Raw genomic sequence first — 16,973 nt, 5'->3', positions numbered from 1 at the left:
CCCTATGCTGTCCCGGGAAAGTGGCCAAGGCATGTGGCCAAGGCAGGACGCCACAGCGCCCCTCCCGAGCTGAGAGAGGGGGGGGGTTGAGTGGCCCGGGGTGGCCGGCGCGTGGGTGGCCTGGGTGGCCGCCGCGCGGGCAGGCGGGTGGGTGGCCTGGGGTGGCCAGCGCGCGGGCAGGCGCGGGTGGCCACGGGTGGCCACGGGTGGCCACGGGTGGCTGTGGGCTGGCAGGCTGCCGCCCACAGGAGTACCCACGCGGCTGGGGAATCTCCACCCCATCACTCTAGAACCCTGCCTTTGTTCTACACTGGGGTGACAATGGTTGGTGGCGTCCCCAGGCGGCGTCCCCATACTGACGCAGCCTGGCGGAATGCAGAGTCCAACATGGGCCTGCAATCACACATACGTGTACACTGCCCAACATCAATTGTCCATTGCCACTAGACAGGATGCTCAGACCCGAGGGATGAGGGATCAATCTGATAATCCACGAGGCTTCTGCCAGCCTGCCTCATGCGTTCACACAGTCAACTGTCCCTTAGCTTTTTACTGTTTCTACCGTAAATCCCTGGCCCCAATTCACTTAATTAGGCCTTGACACAACCCCTGATGGTAGGAGTGCCACCAATCGAGTAATTTGGACGACAGAAGCGATTAACAGGGGGTGGAGGCGGCAAGCGTGCCGCCCCACCCAAACACCTCTTCCTTCCCTGGCCGCCCAATTCAAACTGAAGATTTCGCGGGCTAAGGGTACTCTAGATGCCCGTACCTCCTTACAGTGCCTAGACCAATCAGAATGGTTCGCGCTAAAACTAGGCTTGGACCACACGTGCGGGACCCAATCACATGCCTCCGTCACCCTCGGCGTCTTGTGACGTCACAAGGAGGAGGAGGCCTAAGGAGTGGCGTGATATCTCCCATGTGGGGGGGGGGGGGGGAAGAGGCAGCGCTCACCCCACTCTCCCCCCCACCTCTAACGGTTTTAGTAAAGTAGCTCACATCCTACTTCACAGAAACAGGAAAATCTCTGTAATTCTCTCTACAGAGCAATCACAGACTTCTAACTACTCTCAAGTGATAGTTCGTGACATAAGCTTTCATTCAACACCCAACAAGCATATGTTATTGTGAAAGCTTCAATTTCTAGAGTGTCTAGCCTAATCTAGAACTAGGAAAAACTAGCTGAGGGATCTAGATCCCTCACACAACCTCCCACTAAAGAATATATTTTCCTGCAAGGAAAATACATTCAAAACACCAGCTAGTTTTTCTGCACACACCTGCCCAACAGGTGTACTAGCTAAACAAGGGTAGAGTGTGAAACTCTGTTTCCTATACATCCTGGCCTGAGGGTCTCTGTGCACTACCACCGGATCACCCTGGTGGTGCTGCCCGACCTTGGAGTGGCAACATGTTCGGCTCCAGCTCTGGTCCTGGCCGGTTCAACACCTCGCAACCATTTCCATCACTGGACCTCCCATTTCCATCCTCGGTCTGTGTCATACTGGACACATGTGCAACACATTGGTGTGGCCTCACCGGTGAAGCACTTCTACACTCCCCTCAGCCTACAAAGGACTTACTGTCAGTCCTCTACCTGACCTAGCAACAAGTTGACAGGATCACTCTCACTGTCCAACTGCCCAACACCAGCCGGTCTTGCTCTACCGACTGAACTATCTGGGAGAAAACCCTCTTCTACAAGTACCTATGCTCCCCTACTGAGCCTGGGGTCCCTCCCTTGCTTCTCCTAGGTCCCCCTACTCTAACAAGGACTCAAGCAAAACTTTTGACATCTGACAAACTCTCTTGTCTATTTCTCCCCTGGACCTAACTTGGAATGTGATCAGCATTCCCTCTGCAGATCTACTATAACCCTTTACCAAGGCAATCCTTAAAGAACAAAATCATTATGCTGCTGGGGATCTGAACCATGGAAAATCACCAGCCCAAAATGACCCTTGCCATCTTGCATTGGCAGCCTTTCTTCAAAAGGCGATCGATGTATGCATCCATCGAATCGTCTTTCTCAGAACTGCCAAGCTAGGCATCTTTACCTTCATACCTTGTCACCGGGTTAAGTGCCCTAGGGTGGGTTTGGCTTCCCTTCCCTGTGTGAGATTGCCTCCTTGCAATCTGCACTTGAGCCAGCACTGACTTGCTGCGCTCTCACCTTCAGGCTCGAACTCGGCCCTGCTGTCACCTCTGCAAACGGGAGCCTCTGCTCAACCTCTCTAGTGACTACCATGAATTCTTCCTGGGGTTGTACAGTCCCCACTCTGGCAAGAAATTCCATCACCTGTCTAACTACAGATGAATTACTCCACTTCTCTAAAGAAGTCTACTCGGATCCTACTCTGGTGGCGCGACCTCCCACTAAGAGCCTACTGTGTAACAATAACTACACTCCCATGACACTCTTGACAACTACAGTGTCGTCCAATAAGACCTCTCACACTTGAGGTCACTTCTAGAAGCTTCTTCTACCCTAAGGTAGGTGGTGTCTTGCACCTCAGGCAGATCCTGAGTGCATTCTTGCAACCACTGTTGCACGCTGGCTGGGTGTCCACGACACCTACTGCTGAGCTGACACCCCTCACCAATGAGTGTGTCAATGTCCACAAGCTAGCAGCCACAAAAAGCCAGACAGATTTCCCCATATCTACCATGAAATACCTCTTTCATACTGTGTGTGTGTGGTGTGTGTACCTACGTGTGACAACCGTGCACAAAACATACCTCCAACAATACTGTTCCACAATATTCTGCAACGATATTTTATGTTACTTTAAAAAATCAATAAGACTACTCTTCATGGGCTCGAACCCAAGTTGCATAGCCCTACGTTGGGCGCCAGCTGTGAGATTTTTCTCTACGCCTACCTCCCTTAAGAGGTGGACTACAAGTTTAAAGTCTGCTCACGGCAGTTAAGCATGAGTCCAGTAGAAAAAGGAAAAGCGGGAGCAAACCGCCAGGCCTCCACCAACAAGGGTGAAAACCTGTCCACAATTGGCCGCTGGCTCCTCCTAGTTAAACAGGACGTTAAAACTAATAAAGGGTAACCGACGGGTTCTCACAATCAAATATTTATATTTGAAGTGGTGCTATGAATTGGAATTCGAATTCCCAAGAACAGCCGCCTTATCAAGATCACATCAACATTTAAAAATATTATGCAGAAATATGGTGGAATAATATGGTTGAAGGGTTGACATCAAAGACTGTTTTCTATAACATAACAATTTATTAATAACAAGAGACTAACTACTACATTACCGAGTTTACGTTACGTTAATGTCAATCCAGTGGCACGATAACAAACAGCTAAATAGCAACCCTTGCTGTGAGGCTGCATACTGAACTAACCTGAACACAGGTGTGCCCACTGATGACGCAATATTGCAAATCAAAGAAAAATATCACAGACTAAGTTACACCACAGCGAATGGTTACGTTATTTTACATCAAGTGGCATTTGCAACACAGCTATTCAACAGCCCCTCGGGAAGTGACAGCAGGCTCCATCTTGCTGACACTTCGGGCTGATAACATGAACTAACTGAACAAATGAAGGATCCACTGAAACAAAGACACAAGCAGGCAATCAATAGTGTCTTGGTTTCCCTGACAGCTACTATAATTACATGCTTAGGAGTCCTCCCGCCCCCCAGGAGAGACCCACGTAACTAGGCGGAAGTCTAACAGTGACTCCCCCCCTATCACAACCCTGTGTGAACCCTCTTTGCAACTCCCACCAAGAAGTTGCCCTGTTGTAACCCGATACACCGACAGGCAAGGCGGGAATTCTGGGACACAGCTCCACAGATCCCTAGTATGACTCTACTCTCGTCACCAGACGACAACCAAAAGAAATTGCCTGAAGTGATTAATTACGTTAATTGACTGATCGCAGCAGTCAGCAACAAAGTACCACGGTAATCACAAACAATTGTCTCCCACTAGACAACAACATGATGATACTCTACGTTAATCTTTAACACTTGTCTCTCTCTTGTTAACAATAACTCAACATATTACAACACACTTGACTCCTTACAAGTATTCAGTGAGTAATTCTCAATTAAGGTTAAACGGACCACTAATTACATCCCCATTGAGTTACGTTAACTAAGCCTACCCTAACTTGGTAGCTTCTCCACAGTCTGTGTAAAAAAAAATTACTAGTGAGTGTTAATTACCCTAATTAGCACTAATTACCGCTGAGCCATTAATTACCTGTCACCAGAACCGATAATTAATCATCCATAAATACGTCTCACTCCGCACTGCCTAAGCAGGTCTCATCAAACACTGTGAATTCACGGGAAAGGAGTTAATTACCCTAATTAACAAGATGTGCCAATAATCCACTGTCCTCAGACAGGATATGATTAATACAACGATCTATGCTAGCTCCATGACCTGGCTTTACCGAGTCACCGGAGCTCTCCAATGCTAATTACTCCACCAATTAACATGAGCCACTAATTGCTTTACCCCTGAAAGGTAATTAGTCTCGAGCATATTACGTTAACACAAATACTGACAGACTCTGACAGAACCTCTCCCACTACGTGAATTCATGATGAGAAGGCTAATTACATAATTAGCTAGAGTGGTCAATTAACTGTCACATGGACAATTAATTGCTCCCGAGACGTATCTCATTGTCGCTCAACACTGTTCCCTCTTATAACAGCCCTCACTCACTCCACAATACTAAGTGTGCACCCCATATCCAGTTAATTACCCCTTAATTAACTCACTGAATCCTTAAGTCCTCAACATAACTTAAAGAACAAAGTAACCCCAGCGTTACATAGGTCACACTATAATGGCATGCAACATCATATCAGCACTACCCACACATATAGTTGCAGCTCTGCAACTCGCTAATTACTGTGCCCACACAATAAAACACACGGTTGTGCAACACACACAAGTATACTAATATTACTGCCCCTCCTCTTCTTTTACTTGCACCCGATTGCAAAGGAATACTGTGAACACACACATACTTCAGCCAGGCAATTAACCCATCAATTGCCTGCTCTCATTATGTACTGAAAATTCCCCTGAATAATCCTAGAGGTCCCTTACCCTCAACACAGTTCCTGGGGCAATAATATTGTATACTGATAACAACACTGCACAAACCTGCAACATAATGATGCCGTCAGCATACCCCACATGCTAATGACATCATTAGGCAATCAGTCAGCAATCACCTCTACTGACTACCACACAGTTCAGTACATAGACATGCAAATGAACACATAAAAATGGCTAAAACTAGGCTTGGACCACACGTGCGGGACCCAATCACATGCCTCCGTCACCCTCGGCGTCTTGTGACGTCACAAGGAGGAGGAGGCCTAAGGAGTGGCGTGATGTCTCCCATGTGGGGGGGGGAAGAGGCAGCGCTCACCCCACTCTCCCCCCCACCTCTAACGGTTTTAGTAAAGTAGCTCACATCCTACTTCACAGAAACAGGAAAATCTCTGTAATTCTCTCTACAGAGCAATCACAGACTTCTAACTACTCTCAAGTGATAGTTCGTTACATAAGCTTTCATTCAACACCCAACAAGCATATGTTATTTTGAAAGCTTCAATTTCTAGAGTGTCTAGCCTAATCTAGAACTAGGAAAAACTAGCTGAGGGATCTAGATCCCTCACACTCATCAAACTTGCAAATCCCGCTGTTAAGTTTGACCTTATACAATCAGCTGCTAAGCAAAAAAACCAACCTCTACATAAATGAGTGCCTAACAAAACAGCGTGGATCCCTCCTCCTCAGGCTGCGTAATATTCGAAAACTAAACCCTGGTCTTACTTATCAAGCAGTGCTACACTAGGAATGGAACGGTCATTGTAAAGAAGGAAAGTGTAGGAAAAAGATACGAAATAAAGTGTGACCAACCACTACTCGCCTTCTTTAATGATTGTGGTATATCTGAAAACCTGAACCCGCCCAATGCTGTATGGTAAAATTATGGTCAAATTAAGACTGGAATATAACTGTCATTTGAGAATAGCCGAAATTAATACATGAAAATGTGTAATAAACCAAGACTACAAAATTGCAGTTAATACAGCACAAAGCGTAGGACTGGGAAAGCCAATGCCGCATGATAATTGTGCTCATAATAAAGAAGACTGGACGTTAAGCGTAATAATGTGAGCAATATTAATAATAATACTGTACCATATAAAATTAGCGTCACCGGGCCATGGTGAGCAACTGCAGAGTAGGTAGGAAGTCAAACTGTAAAACCAGTCTGGCACCAAAGGACTGGAAATGACTGTAAAGTACGAATTATTATCAATAACGTAGGTTATATTGCATTAATGTAATATAACATCAAGGTGCCATAAATAAAAGTGGAAAGAGAGTCCTTAAAGGGAATTTACTGATCCTGGCACATAACTGTAAAGTTGAATAATTAATAGGCAAATTAATACAATAACATCCTGTGCTCAGGACTATGAGCCCGCAACTGGGCGTTACCCCCGTCAGGGCAGGAGCCCCCTGGGACGGGCGGCCGGGACATCGCCCGTCGGAATGCTGGTAGCTGGGACATCAATGGCTGTAACATCATCAGCTGGAACATCAATAGCTGGAACATCGATAGCTGGTACATCAGCAGCTAGAACACCAGTAGCTGGAACCACGTCGACCGGAACATTGGCAGCTGGGACATTACATCTGGAAGATCAGCAGCCGGAAAACATCAGATGCTATAGTATCAGCTGGAACATGGTCAGCTGGAACACCAGCGGCTGGAACTTCGCCAGCTGGAACCTCAACAGCTAGAGCACCAACAGCTGGGCACTGACGGCTGGGATGTCAGCAGTTGGAACACCGACAGCAAGAACATCTGCGCTAGCACAACAGCTGCTGGTACAAGGACAGCAGCTGATACAAGAACAGCAGCTGGTCCAACAGCAACTGGTACAACAACAGCAACTGGTACAACAACAGCAGCTGGTACTACAACAGCAGCAGGTACAAAAACAGCAGCTGGTACAACAACAGCAGCTGGTAAAACAACAGCTGGCACATCAGCGGCTGGAACCTCACCAATAGTAACATCAGCAAGCTGGAACAGCATCCACTGCGCCATCAGCAGCCTGACAACGTCGGCTGGGACGTCAGCAGCTGGTACATCAACAGCCGGAACATCGACAGTCGGAACATCTGCAGCTGGTACACCATCATCTGGGACAATATCAGCTGGAACATCAACAGCTGGAACGTCGGCAGCGGGCTCACTGCTGATGTTGTCCCCGGGCACGGGCCCGGGTACAACACCAATGTTTTACTCAAATTCTATGTCAGTTGGAATATAACCAATCACAGGCAAGTAGGCCTCTGATGTCATGCCAGACAGAGGAGCACCAGCCATTGCTCCCAGCAGCCTCAGTTCTCCTCACAGACTCAGAGTAGGTGGACCTCGGCTGGCCAGTTATACACATGTTTGCCTCACTCAATAAATATACAGAAGCGACTACTGTGTCTACATTCAACCCGAACAAGGCAAACAAATATTGGTAGCAGCAGTGGGACCCAGAAATTTTTCTGGAAACGAAAACTTCAAGTACCCAGTAGCGCCTTGTGTTTCACAGTACAGCCGCCACCGCCATCAGCCGCCTCCATAAGCCGCCATCCTGCCACCCACGTATCAAATATTGTGCCAGACCGGGGTCCTGCCATCAACCACTACTCCAGGCCAACGTCTCAGCAGTAAGGGTCAATAATTTCCTGTTTGAACGTTAATTCATCAGTGAGGAGGAAGGAAGCTTCTGCGCCAGCCATTTTTGAATCTCACGCCACCACGTGGGAACCTGCACCCACCACCACCACCACCACCGCCGCCCAAGCTGAAAGTATCAAGCTTTGTGAGTGTTCAAGCTACTGAAATCGTCGTCAGCCATCGTCGCAAGTACCAACTGATTATTGTGGGTGTTGTACAGTTATTCAAGAGGAATTTGTGAAAAAAAGGCTACAATTGTTTGACTAAGTGTCGCCACCTTGCCTCCTTCCCCGAGCTTCGCGCCACCACCGCCAGGAGCGCTGACGTCGCACCAGTTTGTAAACACACCTCACATGTGCTCTTCACACGTCTTGTTACCTTTTTTCATTTTGGCCACTGTTATATTGCAAATCCTGCAGCCCTGAGTTAAGTAATTAAAAGCTAAGATATCGTGTGCTATGATTTAATGAGGTTTAACGTAAAATATCCAAAATATCTTATGAATTAACCTTTCAGTGACTTGTTAAATATTGGAGCCGGTTTAGTACTCCGTTCCCACAGTTTCTCTGAGACATTTCAATATTCCCTGCATTGATTCCATTATTCATTAATTGTTACTAGTGTCATTAGTGAATTCAAAGGTGAGAGAAATAAGAAATAATTGTTTCTAGCAGTTTATTTTGCATAATAGAAATTTGTTTGAGATTTCCATAGACAATAGAACATAGAAAATTTTTGATATTTCTCCAGACCTAACTTTGAAATTTATCCTTTAAGCATTTTATTTAAAATTTTTACCATAGCAGTTATATACATTCCTGTGTCCAGTTTATGTGCTACAGTACATCCATATTTCTTGCATGGCCACATGTTGTGTTGAATCTTTTTAATGAAATTTTGCAATTGCATTTCCCAGTTTTTACACTAAATTGCTGTGCTTAGTCTGGTTTAATTAATTTACATACATCTAATTCCAGTCATTTTTTTAATGGAAGATTGCTAAATTTAGTTTACAATTTGCTTCTTCTTAATTATTTTCTTGCCTAGCCCAATTTAATAATTTTATTTGTGCCTTTTTTTTTCTTACTTTAGCCAAGTTGATATTTTTTTGTGTGTTTATTTTTGTGTATACTGTTTCTGATGCCAGGTGCACTTAATTATAATCTGCGTTCAAATATTCCTTCCACGGCTGTGACAATGCCTACCACTGTTGAAACCCCTTCGGACTCAACAGGAGCAGTTGCTCATCCCAATGGCCAGAGATCAGCTCAGGAAATGGCTATTCCTCTTTTTGGTGGTGAATCCCGCTTATTAGAGTCATGGTTTAGTAAGGTTGAAGCGAAAACAGTTGCACGTTTTTCTAAGCCTACTGATGCCGAATACTTAGCAATTGCACGGTCAGCTGTGGACACAACCAAAGGTGATGCACGTTTTGTTGTTGATGAGAAAGCCATTGTTAGCCTCCAGTCTTGCCCCGAATTTAAGGATTTCTTTCGCCGGCACTTTGTTAATAAAGGAGACCTTGACCCATATAGGTTAGTTAAGAAAATTGCCAATGCCACCATGCAGCCTGGTGAATCGTTTAATGCGTTTACTAGCCGTCTCGATCAGTATCTGTATGCCTTAGTTTTTGTTATGAATAATTCGACTTGGTTAGATAAAGACAATAATCTGTCCCCTGAGGCTATGGCCAAGATGATAGCATTTGGGACTTTAATGCATTTTGCCCCAGAGCATGCTAAACCAATCATTGAGCAACAAAATTTTGGAGTTAAACATGAAATTTGTGAAGTATTTGAGGCCATTAACAATGCCGCCGATAAACTAGCTCCCCGAAGTGCTCAACTGTTGCCACCCTCTGATACTGTAAATGTAGTTACAAGCTCTCAGCATCCTCCCACAAACTCTCAAAACTCCTGGTCGCAGAAGCGTACCCATGCTCATTGCCCCCAGTCAAATTCGCCGCCTCATAAATTGCCGAAACGCCAAATTCCACAACCACCCACTCCCTCATGTTGGCATTGTGGCAAGAGTGACCACCTCGCAAGGGACTGTTGGTCCGCCCCTAGATCATCACCTCCTAGACAATTCTCTCGGTCCTCTCGTCAATCTAATCATTCTAGGCTTCCATATTGCAAATACCATAAACAAGTTGGTTACCACACTGCGGATTGTAGAGCTAGGCAACGGGCATCCCCACCTCGTAACTCCCATGGTCAGTCTTATCGAGGCGCACAGCGTCCAAGACATTATCAGAACTCACGTAATTACAACTCCCAGCCCAGTTATAATGCAACTTCAAATTATAATGCTCGGTCACAGAATGCTGGAGCTCAGAATGTTCACTCCATGTCGTCGGGAAACCCCCAGGGCCATCCGCTAACCAATTCAAGCTAGCCAATCCAAGCTAGCCACAGTAAATTTGACCCAAACAAGACGCAGATATCCCAGACAACATAAGTCAAAAGTAGTAATTTTGTCCTGTCTCAAGTGATGGTCCCCTTGTCTCAGCCATTGTACATGGTAGAGTTTTAAAAGTTTTTCTTGACTCAGGTGCAAAAATTAATATTGTCAAGCCCTCAGCTCTTAGAGACATTGAAAGTAAGCACCCTACTACTTTAAAACAGTCACACATACCTTTTCTAAGTGGTATTTCAGGAAATAAAGTAAAAGTTCAGGGTGAAATTGACCTCCCACTCAAGTTCAATGATGTCACATTGTCTATAACATGTTTAGTTGTTGACGTTATTTATTTTCCTGGAGACATTCTCTTAGGTCTGTGCACCATGATTGATGAAAATATTGCATTGTTTCCCCATCGTTGGAACATAAGTATCAAAGACCACGTCATACCCTTGTGTAGCATGTATCGACAGGGCCACGAGTTCAACCTTCAATCAGATTACGTTAATTTTGTTGACACCCGCCTTGCAAGTGTAGGTTTGTCAGATCATTGTCGTGGTAGCATACCCGAGAAAACAGGCACTCGATTGAAGCATAGTAGTTGTGCAGTTGTTAAGGAGAATGAGTATCGGGACTTTCTGGAAGGGGACGCCCTAACGGATTCTCGTTGTCTCGCTCGCCTGGCAGCTTCCATCTCTGAAGTCAGTGGTTCCACGGCTACTGACACTGTGCTACACCCTCATTCTCTCTCCAGAATAAGAGTTAACGTTCAGGGAGTGCCTGAGTTGTCGGATGTGATTGCAGAAAGTGAAACATGCAAAGTGAATGGTACATTTGTTGAACCCTCCTGGCACACAGTGCAGGATGGTACTGTTACATTATTTATTGCAAACACTAGTAATGCCGACATCCATCTCCAGTCTGGTACCCATGTTGTAGATTTTGCCCATTACTCGTTACCGGTGCGAGTTGTGGATGATGTCTCCATGGATCATACTGTTTGTACACTCACACCAGGAGAACAGGGATCTCAGCCAGAAGTGCAAGCGCAACACCTCAGTCCTACTGATTTTCCTGACTCTGTGGCTCAGCTTTTGGAAATTTTGAACAGGAATAGAGCTGTTGTTGCTCTACCAGGAGAAAAACTAGATCTCACGCCTCTTATTACACATAAAATTCCCCTTGAACAAGGAACTACGCCTATTTATGTACCAGCTTACCGTCTTCCCAATTCTCAGAGAGCAGAAGCCGATAGACTTGTAGAGGAAATGTTACAGAGTGATGTAATTGAATCGAGTAATTCGCCATGGAACGCTCCATTGATTCTTGTACCAAAGCGAGATGGGACTTGGAGACCTGTAATCAATTATCACAAGCTTAACAGAGTAACAATACCTGATCGTTTCCCACTTCCAGTTCTATATGATTTGTTGCAAAGTATTGGTAGAAACAAAGTATTCTCAACATTAGATTTGTTGCAGGGATTCTGGCAAATCCCCCTTGATGAGGAAAGTAAACAATTGACAGCCTTTAGTACTCCCAATGGTCATTTTCATTTCAAAAGAATGTCGTTTGGTTTGCGTAGTAGTCCAATAACCTTTTCACAGCTCATGACAAATCTATTTCGTAGATTGATAGGAAGTACGCTTCTAGTTTACCTTGATGATCTCATAATCATGTCGCAAGATGTTCAGACTCATTTCCAGAACCTTGATAAAGTACTTGCAAAGCTTGCTGAAGCTAATTTAAAAATAAAGCTTGCAAAATGTTCATTTTTAAAGCAGAAGATTAATTTCCTAGGTCATACATTTACACCTTCAGGTATTACATTGAATGAATAAAAAATTATTGCTGCCCGTGATTTTCCAACATCTCGTACCGCAGAAGCCGTAAGACAGTTCACAGGTCTTGTAGGATTTTATCGTTCATTTATTGCTGGATTCTCTATTATAGCCGCTCCGCTTTACAAGTTGCAAAGAAAAGATGAACCCTTTGTTTAGGGAGAGGCCCAGGATCAGTCATTCAAAAAACTCAAAGCAGCCTTGATTTCGTCACTTGTCCTTAGGTACCCAAATTTTTCTAAACCTTTTATGTTGGTTACAGATGCTAGTGACATAGGTCTAGGTGCTGCATTACTTCAAACAGAAGGTCACAGAGATCACGCAATAGCTTATGCTAGCCGCACATTATCTAAAGAAGAGAAAAATTATAGCGCAACTTAACGAGAAGCCTTGGCAGTTGTCTGGGCACTTAAACATTTCAAAGATACAATTTATAATTACCCAATTCATGTTCTTACAGATCACCAACCATTAATTCCCTTGTTCAAAAATAAGAATCCTGTTGGAAAGTTTGCTAGATATTTGCTCACAATTCAAGAATTCAATCCCACATTTGGATATATTCCAGGAAAGCAAAATGTTGTAGCCGATGCGTTTTCTCGACACGTAGCTGCGATTCAGTTAAATTACCCAGCATTTGATGCTACAGTAGTAGAAACGAAACAGAGACAAGACCCCATATGGGCACCCGTCATTAAATTTTTGACTAAGCAAGACACTCGCCCGATTCATAAACCGCCAGTACCATTGAAAGAACTAGTTATGTTGGACAATTTACTGTGTAGAGTAGTAAAGCTAGGGACAGCCCCGAGGAAATGTTGTCAGTTAGTTGTTCCAGCTGTCTTGGTACCAACTGTGTTAAAAATTATCCATGATGCTCCTGCAAGTGCACATCCAGGAAAGGATCGTACACTCCAACAAGGTCGATTGAAATATTTTTGGCCAAAAATGGCTAAGGAGATTGCTCATTATGTTGACAGATGTTTAACTTGTTTACAGCACAAGGGACATGTTTTAGGACCTAATCCAATTCAGGTGTACCCAGCAACTAAAGCTCCTTGGGAACGAATATCGATGGATTTATTGACAAATTTTATTGACAAATTTATTGACAAATTTTTTTATTGTGTGGGCAATATTGCCCACACAATAAAACACACGGTTGTGCAACACACATAAGTATACTAATATTACTGCCCCTCTCCCTCCTTTACTTCTTGCAGCCGATTGCAAAGGAATACTGTGAACACACACATACTTCAGCCAGGCAATTAACCCATCAATTGCCTGCTCTCATTAAGTACTGAAAATTCCCCTGAATAATTCTAGAGGTCCCTGAAACCCTCAACACAGTTCCTGGGGCAATAATATTGTATACTGATAACAACACTGCACAAACCTGCAACATAATGATGCCGTCAGCATACCCCACATGCTAATGACATCATTAGGCAATCAGTCAGCAATCACCTCTACTGACTTACCACACAACACAGTACAATAGCATGCAAATGAACACATAGAAATGGCATTCACATAATGAAAATTACTCATCAAGTAAGGTGCAACTAATTACACCGCCTTCAGGGGTCCCCATTGACATCCCTGTCTACCTCTAATGATTATAATTTTACTGTACTCTATGGCATTAATCCAGCCTGAACGATTATATAGAATCGACAGGCTCGATCACTTATATGGTAAATCTCTACACTGACTGGTCACACACTCCAGTCAGTCTACATACTTATATAAATATATATATATATCTACTTGTGTGCTACCGTGTACAACATCCATCTCCAGGTACATCCCAACCAATCACCTGGACGACAGTACAGACAGCTGTCTCTCAGCTGCTTCCTCACTGTAACAAACTTTTATTGTACTCACGGCTCCTTTCTAATGCCTTCTTTCCCTTATTTTTCCTCATTACCAAATGACTACCACACTAGCGGACACACTTAGCTTGCTTGCTCCTCATGCGTCGACACGATGTGGCCCTAGGCTGTCCCGGGAAAGTGGCCAAGGCATGTGGCCAAGGCAGGTGGCCACAGCGCCCCTCCCGAGCTGAGAGAGGGGGGGGTTTGGTGGCCTGGGGTGGCCGACGTGCGGGTGGCCTGAGTGGCGCATGACGTGATACCACCCTACCGGCTGGGCGGGCGGGCGGGGTGGTGTTTGCCTGGGTGGGAAGCCCACCCGCGGACGGGCGGGCGGGCGCGCACATGGGTGCCGCCCACAGGAGTACCCACGCGGCTGGGGAATCTCCACTCCATCACTCTAGAACCCTTCTTTGTTCTACACTGGGGTGACAATGACTGGCGGCGTCACCACACTGACGCGGCCTGGCGGAATGCAAAGTCCAACATGGGCCTGCAGTATCACATACGCGTACACTGCCCAACATCAATTGTCCATTGCCACTAGACAGGATACTCAGACCCGAGGGATGAGGGATCAATCTGATACTCCACGAGGCTTCTGCCAGCCTGCCTCATGCGTTCACACAGTCAACTGTCCCTTAGCTTTTTACTGTTTCTTCCGTAAATCCCTGGCCCCAATTCACTTAATTAGGCCTTGACACAACCCCTGATGGCAGGAGTGCCACCAATCGAGTAATTTGGACGACAGAAGCGATTAACATGGGGTGGAGGCGGCAAGCGTGCCGCCCCACCCAAACACCTCTTCCTTCCCTGGCCGCCCAATTCAAACTGAAGATTTCGCGGGCTAAGGGACACCAGATGCCCATCTCTCCCTACAATGCCTAGACCAATCAGCTGGAAGCCGGCACTGTTCCTCGTGCCTCTCCCAATCAGAATTGTTCACGCCAAAACTAGGCTTGGACCACACGTGCGGGACCCAATCACATGCCTCCGTCACCCTCGCCCGTGAGGGTGCTCAGCTCAAGCCCGTGAGCTCCTGCCTGTAGAGAGGTTACCTCCCTGGGAGGATGACTCATGCAAGATTATCATCAATGAAATGGCAATGAAAAAATCCAACATGTTACCACAAGAAATGAGGCACAAGTATCTAGAGGAAATTTATAAGGAAGCCAGAGATGAACTAGATGAAATCTACACGGACGAGTTATCTAATCCTGTCAATGGCAGGGCTGGTGCAGCATACACGGTAATCAAGGATAATACTTTCCAACGCAGAAATAAAGCACGTATTGAGAACTATGCCTCTTCAACGCAAGCAGGGCTAATTGCCATTGTTATGGCGTTAAGGTTTCTTGAACGGAACTCTAATGGTGCAGTGATTTGCGCCGATTCAAAAGCAGCACTGCAAAGCTTAAGTAAAAATCGGGCAGAAAATCTTGCAATAGTCGCTGAAATTAAGAGAGCTGTGAGAGTATTTACCAATCAGGGAAGAGTCGTCAAGTTTCTGTGGATCCCCTCCCATGTTGGAATATGTGGGAATGAACGAGCAGATGTGCTGGCTGCTGAAGGCGCTGAAGGAGACCATATTGAATACTTCATACCCAAGACTCTACTACAAATTAGATGTATTGTCAGGCAACATCACCGTGACAAGGTAACTGAGGAAAGGAGGAAAGAAGCACAAACCAGTGAATCTGTACGATGGTATAACATGGTTGCAGCTGGCAATCCCAATCATTATGGCTGAAGAGGAGGACGACGAGGGAGAGAATCAGTAATAGCGAGAATCCGTCTTGGATACAAATATCCATGGATATATTGAATGGAAACAACAGTTGATCAGCGAAGTTGCAGAATCTGTGGTGAGAGTGATGGACACCGCCTTGACCACTATCTACGTGAATGTGAACACCTGAGAGACATCAGAAGTATGTGTAGAATAATAAACCCCACATTGTTTGAGTTAGGAAAACACTATTTGTCAAATATTGATACTGTTCTTGAAAGATTTCCCCATTTTGCACCCGCAAGATTACGTAAGCTTTTTAGGGTTGATAGATGTTAATCTTCTTGTTTGAGGAACTGTTCACTTGAGACAGTTAAGCAAGTCCCAGCTGTGTCTGAGTACAAGTGACAGGATGAACAACCCAGCGGGTTTTCTTCCTATTGGGGAGTGTTGTACATGCTGCTATGGCGGTATGTCCACTCACAAGATAAGTGGCGCTGCCTAATAAACTCGCCCCTCGGGGCAAAATTTAAAAAACTAATAAAAAGCGTGGGAGAGTGAGTGAGAGTGTCAGGGTAGTGGAGGCCAAGGCAGGATGTGTGCGGTCACAGCTAGGCTTGCCTAGCTAAACGAACTAGAGGGTTCAGTTCCTGAACCGATTATGTGCCTCTGTAATCCTTTACACCTCCGCCCACGTGATGGGTATGGGGTGCATAATGAAGAAAGAAATTGAGCTAGGCCTTGACCTGTGACAGCAGTAAGGATCCCTAATTTTGGTTTCTATATATATGTTGAATTTTTTGTCCTGTTTTAACTTATAATTATTTGACAGGAATGTAAAAAGTTATTGCACAGTATTAATGTGACAATAATATATGCATTATTTCCTTGATAATCGAACTTGTTGTTCAAAGATAATATATAATCTTTGAAGGAAACATTTTCAGAAGGAATAAATATCTGGGTGAGCTGGTAACTCTGGTCTTTTTTTTTATTATTATTATTTTCTACCACAGACGTGGCCACACATTTACAATGCTAACCAGCATATATAAATTTTCTTCTGTCCTCCATGGACAGGGTTAGAGATGTGTTAAACATATAGTTCAGGGGTTTATTGAATAATCAACCACAGAAGGTGATTCGGTGTTTTTAAAATGCTAAGCTAACCTACATACGTAAATACTTAGATACACAGATTTACGTATGCCCTACATAAAGTGTTCGATGGGTCTTTTACATAGTGTCATTAATGTGCATTTACAAAGGTGAAATGTAATTCTGATCAGCTTCCATATATACTTTATACACATACATATACATACACACACACATATGCGTACATATACATACATATATAC

The sequence above is a fragment of the Procambarus clarkii genome, chromosome 45 (assembly GCF_040958095.1).
Source record: "Procambarus clarkii isolate CNS0578487 chromosome 45, FALCON_Pclarkii_2.0, whole genome shotgun sequence".
In the NCBI taxonomy this organism is placed as follows: domain Eukaryota; kingdom Metazoa; phylum Arthropoda; class Malacostraca; order Decapoda; family Cambaridae; genus Procambarus; species Procambarus clarkii.
This window is presented reverse-complemented; position numbering follows the sequence as displayed.